General features: G+C 47.8%; 1 protein-coding gene across 2 annotated transcripts in view; it reads right to left on the bottom strand.

Annotated features, from left to right (window-relative positions):
* MSRA (methionine sulfoxide reductase A) overlaps positions 1–15019 on the bottom strand; it is a 432069-nt gene that overhangs the window by 30944 nt on the left and 386106 nt on the right. The gene's annotated exons all lie outside the window — the stretch shown is intronic.

Consider the following 15019-nt stretch of genomic DNA (forward strand, 5'->3'; position numbering starts at 1 on the left):
CACACCGAAGCTCCAAATATAGGCACATGAGAAGTTATTGAAATGCTACATCTCCCATTGAAATGCCGCGTCTTCTTTCATAGCCCTTGCCACTCGATGTGTAAAATACAGATTCATCTGAAGAACAGTGGCACCGGCTAAGTGCATGAATGGTGTCCTCGTGGAGGCCTGGTACTTGTACCAAGGACAGAAACCGTCTATCTCTGACAACAACACCTCCTGCCTCTCTCTGTAGTTCACCTGGCCAATGTCCCAGTGAGTAAGGGGGAAAAAACAACATTTTAAAGGAAGAGAAGGTGGAGGGTCAGGCCTCACACAGCAGAGACACTAGCCTGAGAGAGGAAAGGTCACAGCTAAGGGCCCCTGCAGGAAGGGTGTGAGCAGCATCACACATGGGTTATTTCAACAAAAATTGTGCAATAGGGAGTACAGACAAGACACCACCCACCTGAGCTTGACTGTACTCGGAGGGCCCTGAGGATTGACAGAAATGGGAATCTTTTGAAATATTGTTTCTGATTTCAGCCTCTATAGAGAAGGGGGCTGTGTGCAGAGGAGAACCACTTTATATTATCACTAAAGATATTTGCCTCTGAGGAGCACCTGGGTGGTTCAGCCAGTTAAGCATCTGCCTTTGCGTTAGGTCATGGTCCCAGGGTCCTCGGATTGAGTCCGGCATTGGGTGTCCTGCTCAGCAGGGAGCCTGCTTCTTCCTCTCCCTCTGCCTGCTGCTCCCCCTGCTTGTGCTCTGTCTCTCTCTCTCGCTCTCTCTCTCTGTCAAATAAATTTAAAATTTTTTTGAAGAAAAAAAAGATATTTGCCTCTGAGACCCATAAAAGATAGGGCATCTGTCTCAACCTCAAGGACTTTAGCACTTCAAGGATGCAGGGCAGGAAAAACAGGAAAGCCCTCTCAGACGTGGGCAAATGCAATTTTCATTGGATAAGGGAGAGTCTCAAATTGTCCTGTGCTTAAAGGTGTCCCTGCAGTGCCAGTGGACTCAGGGTCAGCAGATATGCAGGCATTCTCAACATTTTCTAAAAATGGGGGGGGGGCAGCAAAAACCCTTCTCACCCCAAGCTGAGAGGACTCGTTCATGTTCTGCCAGGACTTCTGCACTAGCCTCCAAAGCAGCCTTAGCCTGTGGTGTCTGCCTCCTCTGCCCCATTCACCTTGCCACTGTCAGAATGGTTAAACAAACAAAGAAACAAACAAAACCCACATCTCTGCCCATGTCATCCCTCTGCTCAAAAATACGGTGAAATGTTTGCTCCACATTTTGGCCTCACATAAATTTTCAGTCTTCATTCTTCCACTCCCTCCCACTCTCTACCCCCATTCTGTGGTTCTGTTCCAGTGGACACGTGTGTGCACGTAAGCATGCACATGCACACACACACACATGCATACACACAGCAACACAACTCCATTTAAAAATCCTGCTCATCTTTTAAGACACACTCCCAAACAGGAACACCCTCTGGAAAGCCTTCCTCTCTCCCTCGGGTCACACAATTCAATGCCTCCTTGGGTGTGTTCCTAGAGCATCCTGAGCTTCTCTTTCTTGTCACACTTATTGAATTAATTCTCGTTGCTGTCTGGGTGTTGCTTTTGGCCACTGGACCGTAAGCCAATTTGAGAGCAGAGATTGAGCTGAAATGATTATTATTGGTCCTGCCCTGCTCCCATGCATCCCAGGGCCTAAGGCAGTGTCAGACGTGGTAGATAGTCTATGGTTTGATTGAACTGAATACATAATTGCAGATCATTAGTTTACAATCCGTAAGCATGGGCATTATTGAAAGAAATCTGGATGCAACTCGGACAAATAACCTACAATATTAGGTGCAAATTTGACAAGCCATTTCTACCTCCCAGTACCAATTATTTAGAATTTGTTTACTAAAGAATACTGTTCACTAGAGCAGACTGTAAAAGAAAGAGGTCCCAGTTCATGACTGAGAGCAATGGGAGGTATGGAGAATCACCTGGCTATGGCATCAGCTTCATCTCCTAGCTGCTACGTGACTTTGGGGAAGTTGCATGGCCTTTCTGAGCCCTGGCTTCTCCTTCAATAAACTGGATGTAGGAATTCTGCCAGTCTAACGAGGCTGCTCAGAGAATCAGCCGGATGATATATACCAAGGGATTTAAGAACTAAAAATGTCCTATTCAAATGAGAAAACTTACATAATTATTTTGGAAATCCTACCGTGATAAGCAAATTTTTGTAGTTAATACAGCGTTCATCCCCTTTTTTGGACCATAAAGAAGGTATGAGATGGGAAGAGTGGGAAGCACTATCTATGGTTTTACACCCCTGTGTTGGCAAAGGGTCTGACACTTTGGGACAGTGCCTTTGAAAATACAAACTATTTTCTTTGGGGACCACAGGGTTCTGGCTGCCAAAAACACAGATGCATCGTGTTAACCTTGATTTCTCTACAATAAGAGCATCGAACACTCTCTTTTAGTTCTGGAAAGGTCAAGGAGAAAAACTTTTCATAACAAGGAAGATAAAGAGGGTAGTAAAATATTACCAGTCTGGGATATTATTATAAATATACAAGATGAAAATGTCACCTAGCTAACAGTTCCTATTAAATTGCTGGAAACCCAATACTAACACTAGATGTGTTGTTTTAGGGTCTGTCCCATCTGCCATTTACTTCACCACAGGTCACAGAAAGCCTAAGTGACACAAGGCCTAGGGGCAGGCAGTGTGGCCCTGCATACATCATGTCGTCTGCAGACCACATAACCACCCCCGTGACATCTTCATGCCTGCCCCACACACGACCTGCACAGTGACCCTAGAGAAAGGCACGTGTGACGCTCAGGGGCCAGTCACAGAACCGTCTCTGTCCAACACCCCACCTATCATCATGTAGATTTTCATGGCACAAGCCTGCTACCCAAGTGCTAACTCCACACCTAGCCATCCACGTTGCCCTGTGCAAGTCATACACAATAGAGGACGGCTACATGCTAGCCAGTCCTGAATATTTATCATTCCCAGGCCAACATCGAAGCCACAGAATGTTTCCATGCACATTCAGTCATATGTAACTACAAAGTTTGTGTCATTTCTACTGCCCAGTAGCTGCATCTCTGTAACACCTGGGTGCCGGGCACAACGGTGTCACATAGCACCCAGGAGTGCATCCTGCCCCACGGTCAGTCGCAGCCGTGGAATTACTGGGCCAAATTCCTTCAAGATGGCATTCTTTTGCCTACAACACAAGGCCCATCTCTGTTAAAAGCCAAGAAATGTCTCCCAGCTACACGGCAGTGCCGGCTAGAATAATCGCTGACTGAAGTCTCTAAACTCCAATACGGTGTGTTCAGTGAAAAAATAATGCAGAAAAATGTGCCCGGCCAATGGCAAGGAAACCGATCTCAAGCTGTAGTGGTATCTGTTGTAGAAGCAGAAGGGACCCTGACTCCTTTCTACACGGTGGATGGAAACCCTTGTCGAGGTGGGGGGAGGGGAGGGGGAACTCTGCTTTCCATCTTTGCCCCACATTTTCCCAGGACTCGGGGGTAGCTATGGGCAGGTCTCAGGGCCTAAGAATTACAGAACATTTCTCTGCAATGGGAATCATCCTTTGGGGTCAGCTAATTTGGTCCTCCTAAAAGCTTAGCTGAGAAGACTGCAGACCGAAGAGTAAAGTGATGGCCACAGGCCAAACCACTGATGGAAGACTAAAGGGCATTCACAGCACCATGCTTTGCTACCAGGTTAATTTTTCACTACAGTATCCATTTGGCTACTGAGCACATTTACTGAAAACCAGAAAAAGCATCAGGGCCAGATCCAGAAAGAGCAAGGAAGTCGGAGATGAGGGTGGAAAGTAGAGCTCAGGACCAAGAGAAGGTTGAAGGTGGACCCCAGCAGGGAGGGACTCTGAGCTGGGAGCAGGGCCTGGCTCAGCGCCCCGTTTTGATGCTGACCATCCCCAAGGTCTAGAGGAAGCCATCTTCCCTCCTTGGCTGACCACTTCCTGAGCTGGAACAGGAGGGAGTTGGCCTCTACCGTCCCTTCTCACATTCACAATTCAGACAGGTGTGGGACGTACAAGCACCACGTGATGTGTCGGGACAGCCTGGCATCCCCGCTGCTGAAATTTAATTAAGAGGACAGCAGACAGATGTCTGTCCACTGAGCTCTGGCCAGCCAAGACAGTGCGTCTTCATTCCCCTCTCCCTGGTTGTGAAGGTCTCAGATCAGCGGTCGTCATCACAGAGAAAGATCAGTCCTCACAATCTCCCTCCCCTCGCAGAGGCGAACCTTCTGCTACAAAGCGGACAGCGGAGGCTGGGGTTCACCAAACCTCCTTATCTAGATTCCTGAGCACTCTATGTTCACGCGGTGCGTCCTTTTAATTCTGAAAGTCTGAAAATGAAGCCTAAAACACCAATGTCTAGAAGTGTAGAGAGATGTTTTGGGCATTTCTATAGATCAGGAAATGTTCACTGCATGAGGAGTGCTGTGGCGGAACTAGGCCAGTGACCCAAGTCCTCAGTAAGTGGAACGCAGTATTTTAAAGACATCACCATCTTCCCACTCAGTATTCTCTCACTTCCTTTCATGTGGGACAAATGAAGCCATGAACAAATCAGGCCATGGAGCCTTCTTCTTGGGACTCAAGGGCAGGGCAGGAACAGTGGGTGGCAGACGTGTCGGGTGTGGTCATGATAGAAGGAGAATGGGGTTCTCTGCATGGCGTGGCTAGCCAGAGATCAGATGCGTGACCCTGGGAACTCATCCACCCCTTCTGACCTCAGTGTCCTCACCTGTGTATGAAATCTCTAGCAAACCCACCTATACTCATTGTAAAATGCCCACAGACTTATAAATGAGTGATGAGAAACATTTTAATAGCATTCTAATTGAAGATAGGAGTTTGGTTTCATCATCCAGAATGCCACAGATATCTACAATTGTCTGTTGGGTCCCAGGCAGTGCCTAAGATGCCCCATACACCACAGTGCCTTCCCCCAGACGGGGCCAACCTACAGGATTATGCCCATTTTCAGATGAAGAAACTAGAACTTAAGTTGCCAAGAGCAAAAGGTGAGCTACGTGTCAGAACAGAACTGGAATCTAGATTTCCAGCCACAACAATGAGGAACAAACCTCTTTTCTAACTGGGTTAAGTTGGCTCATTTAAAGGTTTCAGGGGGAAATAAAAGCTAATGCAAAATTAGATTAAAATTTCTTAAAAAGTATTATTCCTAGAGAGTCAAAATGTAACTAAATTCAAGAAATATTTCCCTATGCTTTTTGTTTTTTGACGTCCCAGAACATGAGCTTCATTTGAGAATGACTAGGGTTCACCTTCAAAAACTCAGAGCACAATACCCCATGGTGTTTTTAAAATGTAATTTTCTATCCTTCATTTCTTCATCTTTAAAATGGAGTTAATGTATGTCCACACGTCTTGAAAGCTTCCAGTAAGGTGATGCATACAAAAAGGGCAACCGCAATGCACCAAACAAATGGAAGGTGTCATTTTATTGTTGTAATTATGACTCTGCCTTGATAAATACCTAAAAAGTTTCCCAAATCATCATGTGATGGTCAGATATATAATGATGTGATCTAACTAAAAGTTTTCATTTTGCTTCCTTTCATGTCCTCCATGCTGACAGGGATGCTCCTGGCTTCCTGAGTGGGTGGGAAAAGTGAGCTGAGCCCTGAGACCCTAAGGGCAAAAAACCCCATTGGATGAGCCTGATCAGAGCTGACAGCTCACCAGACCAGTGTGGCTGGTCGACTATCCTTGATGAACCCACTAAGCAGATCATTGCCACAGCCCTGATTTTGCATGAGGAAACAGAAGGCTGCCAACATGGGACCACACAAGGACCCCCCACCCCCCACTCCACTTGGGACATGCTCACTCCACAGAGATGTCTGTGTTTCTTTACAGCAAGACCCCGTATGGAACATGACCCTAAATACACAGGCACAAGTAGTCTCCAAGTTAGACAGAGAGATTCTGAAAGTGGCCCAGCCAGGAACCAGAGAATTATTCAAAGAGAGTCCCTCTAACCAGTGGTAACAGCAAGCCTGCGGCAGGAAGGACAGCGTGAGCAAGTCTCCGGAGCAGGTAAGGGACAGTCAGAACACCTGAACACCTGAACCCGCCTGGCTTGACCTGAGATGTACACACAGGGGTACTCCGGGAATGACCTTGAATTTCAGGCAGAAGTGTCTGGTTGGCGGCAATGAGAAGCAGTTAAGTTTTCTGAAAAAAAAAAAAAAAAAAAAAAAAAGACTTTGGTGGCGGTTGGGGGGGGGCGGTGTGGGGAACAGTCTTCTGAAAAAAGGAGCCCCAGGTTGCAGAGGAAGATTAATCCTGCATCTGAGCCAGATGACTGAGGAGGAGACAGGCAGGCAGAAGAGGGAGTACAGGGTGTATTCCAACCCAACCCAGGTGGTGGCAGGAAGAGAAAAGGCATGTTAAGAAGCAAACCCCACAGGGGCTCTTATGCCCCCACCCCCCATCCCCTCCTTTGTTTAAAGAGGATAACTACTAAAGAAGTAACAAGAAAGTTGCAACTAGATAGGAAAACAGAAACATTGATACATTAATTCCAGGGGTTTTTAGAGCCTAATGGCTACTTTTTAAAAATACCACAAAGGGAATGGAATACACTTGTTAACCCCTCACACCATAATCATATGGCCTTCTCTCAAGGGGCCTCAAAAATAACCTAAAATACTTCTGGTACAAGTACATCGCTTCCTGATTCGGAAGACTACTGCAGTGGTTCTCACGCCTGGCTACACATTTAGAATCACCTGGGGAACTTTAAAGACTACAAACCTTTCTCTGAGAAACACTAATTGGATTGTGTGGGGTGGGGCCCAGGACATCCTGACAGACTGCCCGCCTTCTCAACCAGCACTCTAGTTCAGTGATTCTCCACTGGAGACAAGTGCCCCCTAGGGGACATTTGATAATGTCTAGGGACATTTTTGGTTGACATAACTGGGGCAGGGTGGTGGTGGTGGCTGCAAATGAGCTACTGGCATCTAGCAGGGGAGGTCAGGGAAGCTGCTGTGACATCCTACAATGCATGGGACAGCCAAACAAGGAATTACCCAAACAAATTACCCCAAACAAAGAATTACCTGGCCCTAAATGCCAGTTGTTGAGGAATCCTGCTCTCCTTAAATATGATGTTGAGGGTTGTGTTGTGTATGCTATTTGGAGCTTTTGATGGGTGGAAAGAAGCCAAGATTTGAACACTGAGTAGGTTTCTTTCACCTCTCGAAGGCTCTGTTTTATCATTAAGAAAGTGGGAGATACACTCTCTCCTAGCTCACGGGTCATTTTGAACCCAATGCAACAACTACTGATGCATTTGCTCTGCTTTACCTTCCTTCTTACCCTTATAGAGGCTTTCAAATAGAGATACTCAGATATCTATAACATTATACCGGGTGGGGGGACTCTAATGAGAACTCGCATGTAGCTGTGCGTGGACCATCCTCTAGTCTGGCTACTTGGTGTGGTCAGCTGTGTAGAGCAGCAGCTGCTAGAAATGCAGCAGCTCGGGCTCCCCCACCCCCACCCCACCCCACCCACTGGACCTGCTGAATTAGAACCTGCATTTTAACAAGTCCCCAGGTAATTCACATGTACATTAACATTTTGAGAGGCATTGCTCCCCCAGCAGCAGGTCAGCCTATGGCACCATTTTTCTTCTAAATCTGAAGGTTTTTTAGAAAAATAATAAACTCTAAAGACTCTCCTCAAAGGGTTAGCATTGCATTCTCCTCCGGAGAAGGGCTCTAACACCACTGAGAGATCAAAAGGAAAATGCACGCACTCCATATTTTTGGGAATAAAACCGCATGTGTGTGTCCAATTAGACCAGTGGTTTTCAAACTGTGATCCTAGGATCATCAGCATCACCTGGGAACTTGTTAGACGTGCAGATTTGGGGGAGTGGGCCCAGTCCAACTCAAGGTGGGTCCCCACCACCTAGTGTGATTTGATAAGCCCTCCTGGTGCCTATAACCCACACTGAAGCTTGCAAACCACCGGAGCTGCCTAAAGCCCTTATGAATACGGATACGAATGTTAACAGATGTGAATGTTCACGGCCTTTGATGCAGCACGGTTGCCACTTCTGAGAATCTATCCTAAGAGTTGTTCCTTTGCTTTTGGACAGTTCTGTCAGTAACATCTAATGAACATAACGAACATCATCCTACAACGACCTCTTCTTTCCTGCCTCAAGCATCTCTATTTCACCCCCACTGCCTCTTTAGCTGCCTTCCACACCTTCCACATCTTCCACATCTTCCTAAAGTCGAATCAGAGAAAAGTCATTGGTGCAAAAATAACACAAGGCAACGGAAAAGTCTGGAATCAGACAGGCCTAGATTGTCTCTCGCTCTTAGCTACGAAACTCAGGGGAGTTACGTTACCTCTGAGCCCCACCTTCTCCTTTTGCAAACTGGAGATAATACTTTATCTCATAGACGAATAGGAGCATTGAAGGAAACGCAGCATATATTCATTTCTCATTACTGGTCATGGGAAGGCAACAATACTGACACATATACTTGAATGGCAGCTACGTTCTGAAATTTTCAGAGGAACTGACATGAGACCTTCCCTCCATTACCACCCTCCCTGAAATACCCACAGATGGAGCCACTGAGGAACGGGTGGGTTATGATGAAGGGAGGGACGCCACTTCCAGAAAGCCACCCCTTCCTCTCCCTTCTCCATGAGAGATTATTGTCCTCCTCTGTCACTATTTACTCTTATCGCCTTTGCAAGCTCCTCTTCTTTTGCTGTCACCACAACTGTTGGTGTTCCGTCCTTCACCTGATTTTAGAGAACACCTCCTCTGGGGTGAGTGAAAACTTGCACAAGTCGCTCCCTTGGCTACAGAAACCACCTAACCGATCTTTAAATGCTAACATCTCCTGCCTTTAAATCTCCTTCACTGCACTGCCCCACCCCTCCACCCAGCTTCAGAACTTCGTTTCACTGACTTTTGGAAATCTCCACCTGGATTGTCCAAGGAGGACCTCAGATGCCACACAGCCCACAACGAACACAGTCCCTCTTTGAGCGCCAGCACTCCCGACCTCCCGACAAGAGAATAATCTTTTAAAATCACAGACCTGATCTCACACCCCTGCCCCACCCCGCTCCAGTCATAAATCAAAGCTGTGCAGTCACATCTCCCACCTCCCTTCTGCCCCACACCTGGCAGCACTTCCACCTGCAATATGCCCCCACCGTTTTTGGCAGTTCTCTCCTTGAACAAATGCCATTCAGGCTCCTCTGAACTCCTCTCAGCTTGGCCTGACTTTTGGACTTCTGTGTTCATCGCTGTCCAATTTTAGCAAGAACCATGCCAAGTCAGTGGAACTGGAACCCCTCGCCACCAATATCTGGTCACGCTGGATAACGGATGGGATTCCTCGTCCCCCACCACCCTGCAGGGCACGTCTGATCGCCCTGGCCTGCCTTCAGCAAGCATCCTGTCGAGTGCATTTACCCCTGGTGTTCCCTCTTAGTCATTCTCCATCCACTGACCCCCACCCAGCTCCTCAGCTATAAATTCCCACTTTTCCCTGTTGTATTCAGAGTTGAGCCCTATTTCTCTCCCCTACTGCATAGAGGCCACCCTTGAATAAACTCTTCCTTACTGTCTTTAACAAGTGTCATGAATAATTTTATTTTTCAACATTTCCCCAAATAGGACTCAAATGTAGGTCTTACCTAAACCAGCAGTAATCAATCCTGGTTGCATCCTGGAAATATCTGGAAGTTTCATAAAAACAAACAAACAAACAAAAAACGGCTGCTTCTGTCTGGGTCCCAGCTCAGACCAGTTAGTTCAACACCAAAATAAGTGTGGGGGAATGAGCAGGAGGAGTGTTTTAAACTCCTCAGGTGACCTCAATAAGCAGCAGCCGGAGTTGAGAACCTCTGGCCTAGACATCCTTTCCCCTCACCTCCTAGGGAAAGAAAGCAACTCTGCAGAGACTGTCTTGAGAGACCACAGTGACCATCATTAGGGTGTTATCACACTCTGTCATTTTTTGCAGAGCAGAAATTCTGGTTTTTCATTCTTTGGATTCCCAAAGTGGGTGGCAAGAAGCCTGGAAATGTTTTTGAACTGATTTGAGGAAGTCAGAGCAAGCGGGTTGGGGTAGAGGGAGAGTCTCCAATCTCAGGCTGCTACTACTTCTCCCATTCATAAGGGCACGGGAGCTGTCACACAGTCCTCCAGGGTGGCACAGCCCTACATGTCAAGGATTTCTAATTTAAGGTGCAAGCTCTGGGCTCACAGCTGTCCTAAACTGCCAGGTAAATGTCACAGCATTTTAATGTGCAGGTTCATGAAGCAAAGGTAGTCTGGAGTCCTTGATTTGAAGAAGGATCTCAGCTCTGCAGACATCGGTCATATGAACACGGACGCATTCCCCACCCTCCAAGCCCCCTTGGAGTGGGAGAGGGGTGGTGGTGAGGAGACGAAGAAGGTCCCTAAAGTTCTTTCTGTCTCTAACATCCTAAACGCTCTGACAAACACAATACAAATGGCTGTCCTTACTCATGCCCAAATAAAGCAGAAGTTATCACAATGAGGGTGACAGTGATCAGGAAGGAAATTCACAAAGGCAACCAGGCTCAGAAGTAGCCCGCAATTTCACAATCCATCACTGGGCTTTGTCTGAAAAGATTATTGAAAGAAGAGATATGACTTGGAGTGACCAGGAGAATAATTCCAATCAATGCCTCCTGGAATAATGTGCATTATATTCCTTTTGATTTCAAGGTGTCTGATATAGTTTCCAAAACATTCTCACAAATGTCAAACTCACTGTCAACCCTAAACCACCTGGAAAAAATAACTGACAGGCAGCTAAATTAAGGAACTATAATTTTGCTGAAGTGTTTCAGGGACCTATTAAGACACGTGAACCAAATTGGTATTTCTTCAATAATGCCCAGAAGCTGCTTGAGTTAAGATAGACGACAAACTTGCTCTCCTTCACACACACACACACACACACACACGCACACACACACTGTGGTAACTATCTAAAGAAATGAATGTGTTAATCAGCTTGAATATGATGATTGTTTCACAGTATATATGTATAGCAAATTGTACATCTTAAATGCATACAATTCCTAATTGTCAGATATACCTCAATTTTTTAAAAAATCTGACCCTATGAGGCACCTGGGTGGCTCAGTCAGTTGAGCGAGGGACTCTTGATTTAGGCTCAGTGGTGATCTCAGGGTCTTGAGATCCAGGTCCATGTCTGGCTGCTCAGCACGAAGTTTGCTTTTCCCTCTCAGTCTCCCACTGCCCCTCCCCATGCACACACACACACACACACACACACACACACTCTCTCTCTCTCAAATAAATAAATACGCAAACAATGAATCATGGAACACTACAGCAAAAACTAATGATGTACTATATAGTGACTAACATAACTTAATTAATTAATTGATTAATTAAAAATAAATAACTAACATCTTTTTTAAAATTTACCTGTATGAAATGAACTGTTTCTCACCCCAGGATCCCCCTCACCCCAAGGGCCATTCTGAGCTTCCCGTGACCCACAGCACACAAGTAATCCTTCTGAAGCCTGAACCCCAGGCTCATGCCCTGCAGCCTTCTTGCTTTCCAGAGGGCAGGAGAACTAGCTAGCACCCTCCCCTGGACAGTCCTGACATAACCATTGCCTGGCTCTATGGACCCCAGCAAATCACCGGGCTTCAGAGAGTCTGCCTCCAGGGTCAGGTGGCAAACTTGGTTTTTCTCTCTCTCGTGGATTCTACCACAGTTCTAGGAAAGCTCCACCTCTCACCCTTTTCAAAAAGGGAAGGTCTGGGAATTCTCTTCTCACTTTCAGCAGCTCAGGAGAAGATGGCTGTTCCAAAGAAGGAAGACGTATTTAGGAAGATGAATACCTACAAGGGAGCTGGCTGGGAAGGGAGGAGAGTGAGATTTTAGTTGGGCAGGAACAGGGAAGTCATCAGGGGGCTGGCTATGTGATTTCAGTTTGCACGAACAGCTAGTTGGTGGCAGAGCTGGACCTCTTCCAAGCGTGGCCTTGTCCTCCTATGACTGGGAGGGCGTGTCCACTCATAGAGAAGAAAGGCCATTCTGGCCCTTGAGTGACCCTCCCAAGACCTCGGCCAACTGCCAAATAGGAAAAAAGAGCTGACATGTTTGCCATATGAAGCTCTGTAGCTAGTGGACCCCAAAGGCCTGTTGGCCAGATTTTCATGAGATGCTTTGGCAAAGCCCTCTCCTGGCACCACCTTTACAACCCTAGACCAGGCCTCCAAATGCGAGGCAGGTGTAGAATGAAAGCCTCTGGTCATTTTGCAAATAGAGCACTCAAGGTGCGCCTCCCTCCCAGGTCAAGCCGAGCCTCTAGGCCAGCTGCTACCGATGGGTCTTGGCACCAAATGCAGTTCAAGGGAGACTCTGGTGACAGGCTCTCCTCCAGACCAGTGTGGGGTGGGGGACAAAGATTCAGGAAGGTACAGCTCCGGACTCTCATCCTAAAGACCCAAGAGAATGCAATGGTCAGGGGAGGGGATGCATGGGTGGAGCTGTCTCCGGGCCAAAGGCTCGTGAGTTGCTGGCAGGGCTCAACAACTTGCAGAAGCAGCCACAGGAGGGGAAAGAGGTAGCTCCATCCGCTGAGGTGAGAATAAGAACCCAGCAAGTAATACACAGCAATCTTTACTCCCATCCAAGCGTTGCGGCAGACCACCTCACCCACCGGCCCTCATTTTCCTCCGCTCTGGGGTGGGCAGGAAGACCCACGCCTCACAGGATGCAGTGACTCAGCATTACTATTCTCCTGTTCCATTTGACTAGTTACCTGTGGATGATCTGGGCCCTGCAAGTTGGCCCGTGGCATGCCTCTAGTCCCCTAGGATCAGAGCAGTGCCCATAACCTGAGGTAAGGCAGGGAGAACACCAACCCAGGGTGTTTTTTCCAGACCCTGGGGATGGCCCTATCTTCCAGGGTCTCTGACACAGTTCCTCGACCTCGAAGGAAAAGCCTGGGTCTCATGAAGCTTCCTGAGGGTCGGCCCCGCCTCTGCTTCTACACTGCAGCTGGAACAGAATCTATGACCCCTATCATTACGGGGAGGGTGGGGGCAAGAGTTCCACTTGGCAGTTCCACTGGCAAGAGCCTACAGCCTGTAGCCACGGGGTGGGAGCAGGTGTGTTCCCATCTACCAGCTGGGCCTCTGGGGCAGCACGTGGGCCTGACTCCAATGTGAAGGGTGGTGGACACTCCCTGGGGAGGGGCCGGCGTGGCAAACCCAACCGCAGGATCGTACGTAGCCTCCTAGCTCCCTTCCTCCCAGCTCTTCTAAAATGTTCCGGGGATTCTGCTCCCCGGCTGCTTCCTTTCTGAAGCCCTGGGAACAAGCCCTAAACAAAACACCTGCGGACTATTCAGTCAGGGTGAAACAAGCTAGAGGAGGTGCGGAATGGACTGATTTATGTTAGGAAGAGGGTGGACCCAAGAGAAAAAGAAGGAGGGAGAAAATTAATGACACCAAGGCAAAGCTAGAAGATGAGCACGTGCCAGAGGCAGGTGGGAGGGAAGGAGGACAAAGGCAGGAAGGCTGAGCAAAAGAGAGGTTTGGGAGAGACCCACTGGGGAAGATGCTGCCCCAGCATCCCTTCAGGGGCCACGGGGCAGGCCGATATAGGACATCCATCCAATCTTTTAAACAAAAAACTACCAAGCGCCTATTGTGCACCAAGCATTTTACTGGTTTCTGGAAACAGAGATGAAAAAACACAGTCCTTAGTCCAGAAAAGGAAAGAAAAGTAAACTAAATGCAACTGCATTTTCCCATCCTGGGGTATACCTAGAAGGGTCCAGAATCCAGGGCATTTCAACCATCATGGAGCTAACCAGGATAAATGCACAGAAAAGGGCCACACATCAATGGATTACATAGGTCTCTTGGAATATCCTTACAGAAAGAAATTTCAAAATTGAATGCGAATGATGCTGTTGGGGGAAGTGAGGTTCAGCACCCTGTCGCCCATCCTCCCAGGGCAGAGAGTGTTTTGTCCAGCTGCCCGTGCAAAAGGCCAGGCCTCGTCCTAACCCTGTAGAGGTTGTCCTGGAAACGCTTGCAGCCAGAGGTGACCCTTCTAGCCGGATCTTAAATCATGAGGAGCCCTCCACCGATGACAGGGAAGGAGTCATGCTAAGCAGGGAAACATGTGGAAAGGCAGCAAGGCCCAACCCAACCAGCAGGGGAGAGCACGAGTGGCCCAGGGGTGGCTTCACCATGCTGGGGGATCCAAGGCAGACAGAGCTGAACAGAGAGACCAAAATCAAGGCTGAAACCAGTGCCCTCCATCATGTAGCTTGCTTGCTTTCTGTATTTTTTTTTAAGATTTTATTTATTTACTTGAGAGAGAGAGAAAGAGGAGGGGAGGACAGAGGGAGAGGGAAAAGCAGACCCTCCACTGAGTGCAGAGCCACATGCGGGCTCCATCCCAAGACCCCGGGATCACGACCCCACCTGAAGGCAGACGCTGAACCGACTGAGCCACCCAGGAGACCCTCCATGCTGTATCTTTCACCGGAAATTTCTCCCCCCTTGCACATGAATGCTTTTAGGTTGGGTGTACTCTCCAGTTTATAACAGGCCCGCCCGCCCTCTCCTAGGGCCTGGCCCAGTGGATCTTTATGCTACCAGCCTGCCCCTTCTAGGCATCCAAGTTCAGTTCCTGATCCACAAGCCGAGGAAGAATGAACTTAGTTTGCTGCGTCCTGAAGGACAGGCGATGTGCAGCCACTGACTGGACATAAATGGAGACTGGCACTCACAGAGCAGCCAGTGATCTAAAAGATGCTCCTGGTGTTACTCTCAGACCTGGTAATCCCACATCCACAGATTTATCCTCACCAAATCGCTTTTATTTATAGTGCTATTTTTATGGCCCAAGAAGGATCGGC

This window comes from Martes martes, assembly GCF_963455335.1.
Source record: "Martes martes genome assembly, chromosome: 2".
Lineage (NCBI taxonomy): Eukaryota > Metazoa > Chordata > Mammalia > Carnivora > Mustelidae > Martes > Martes martes.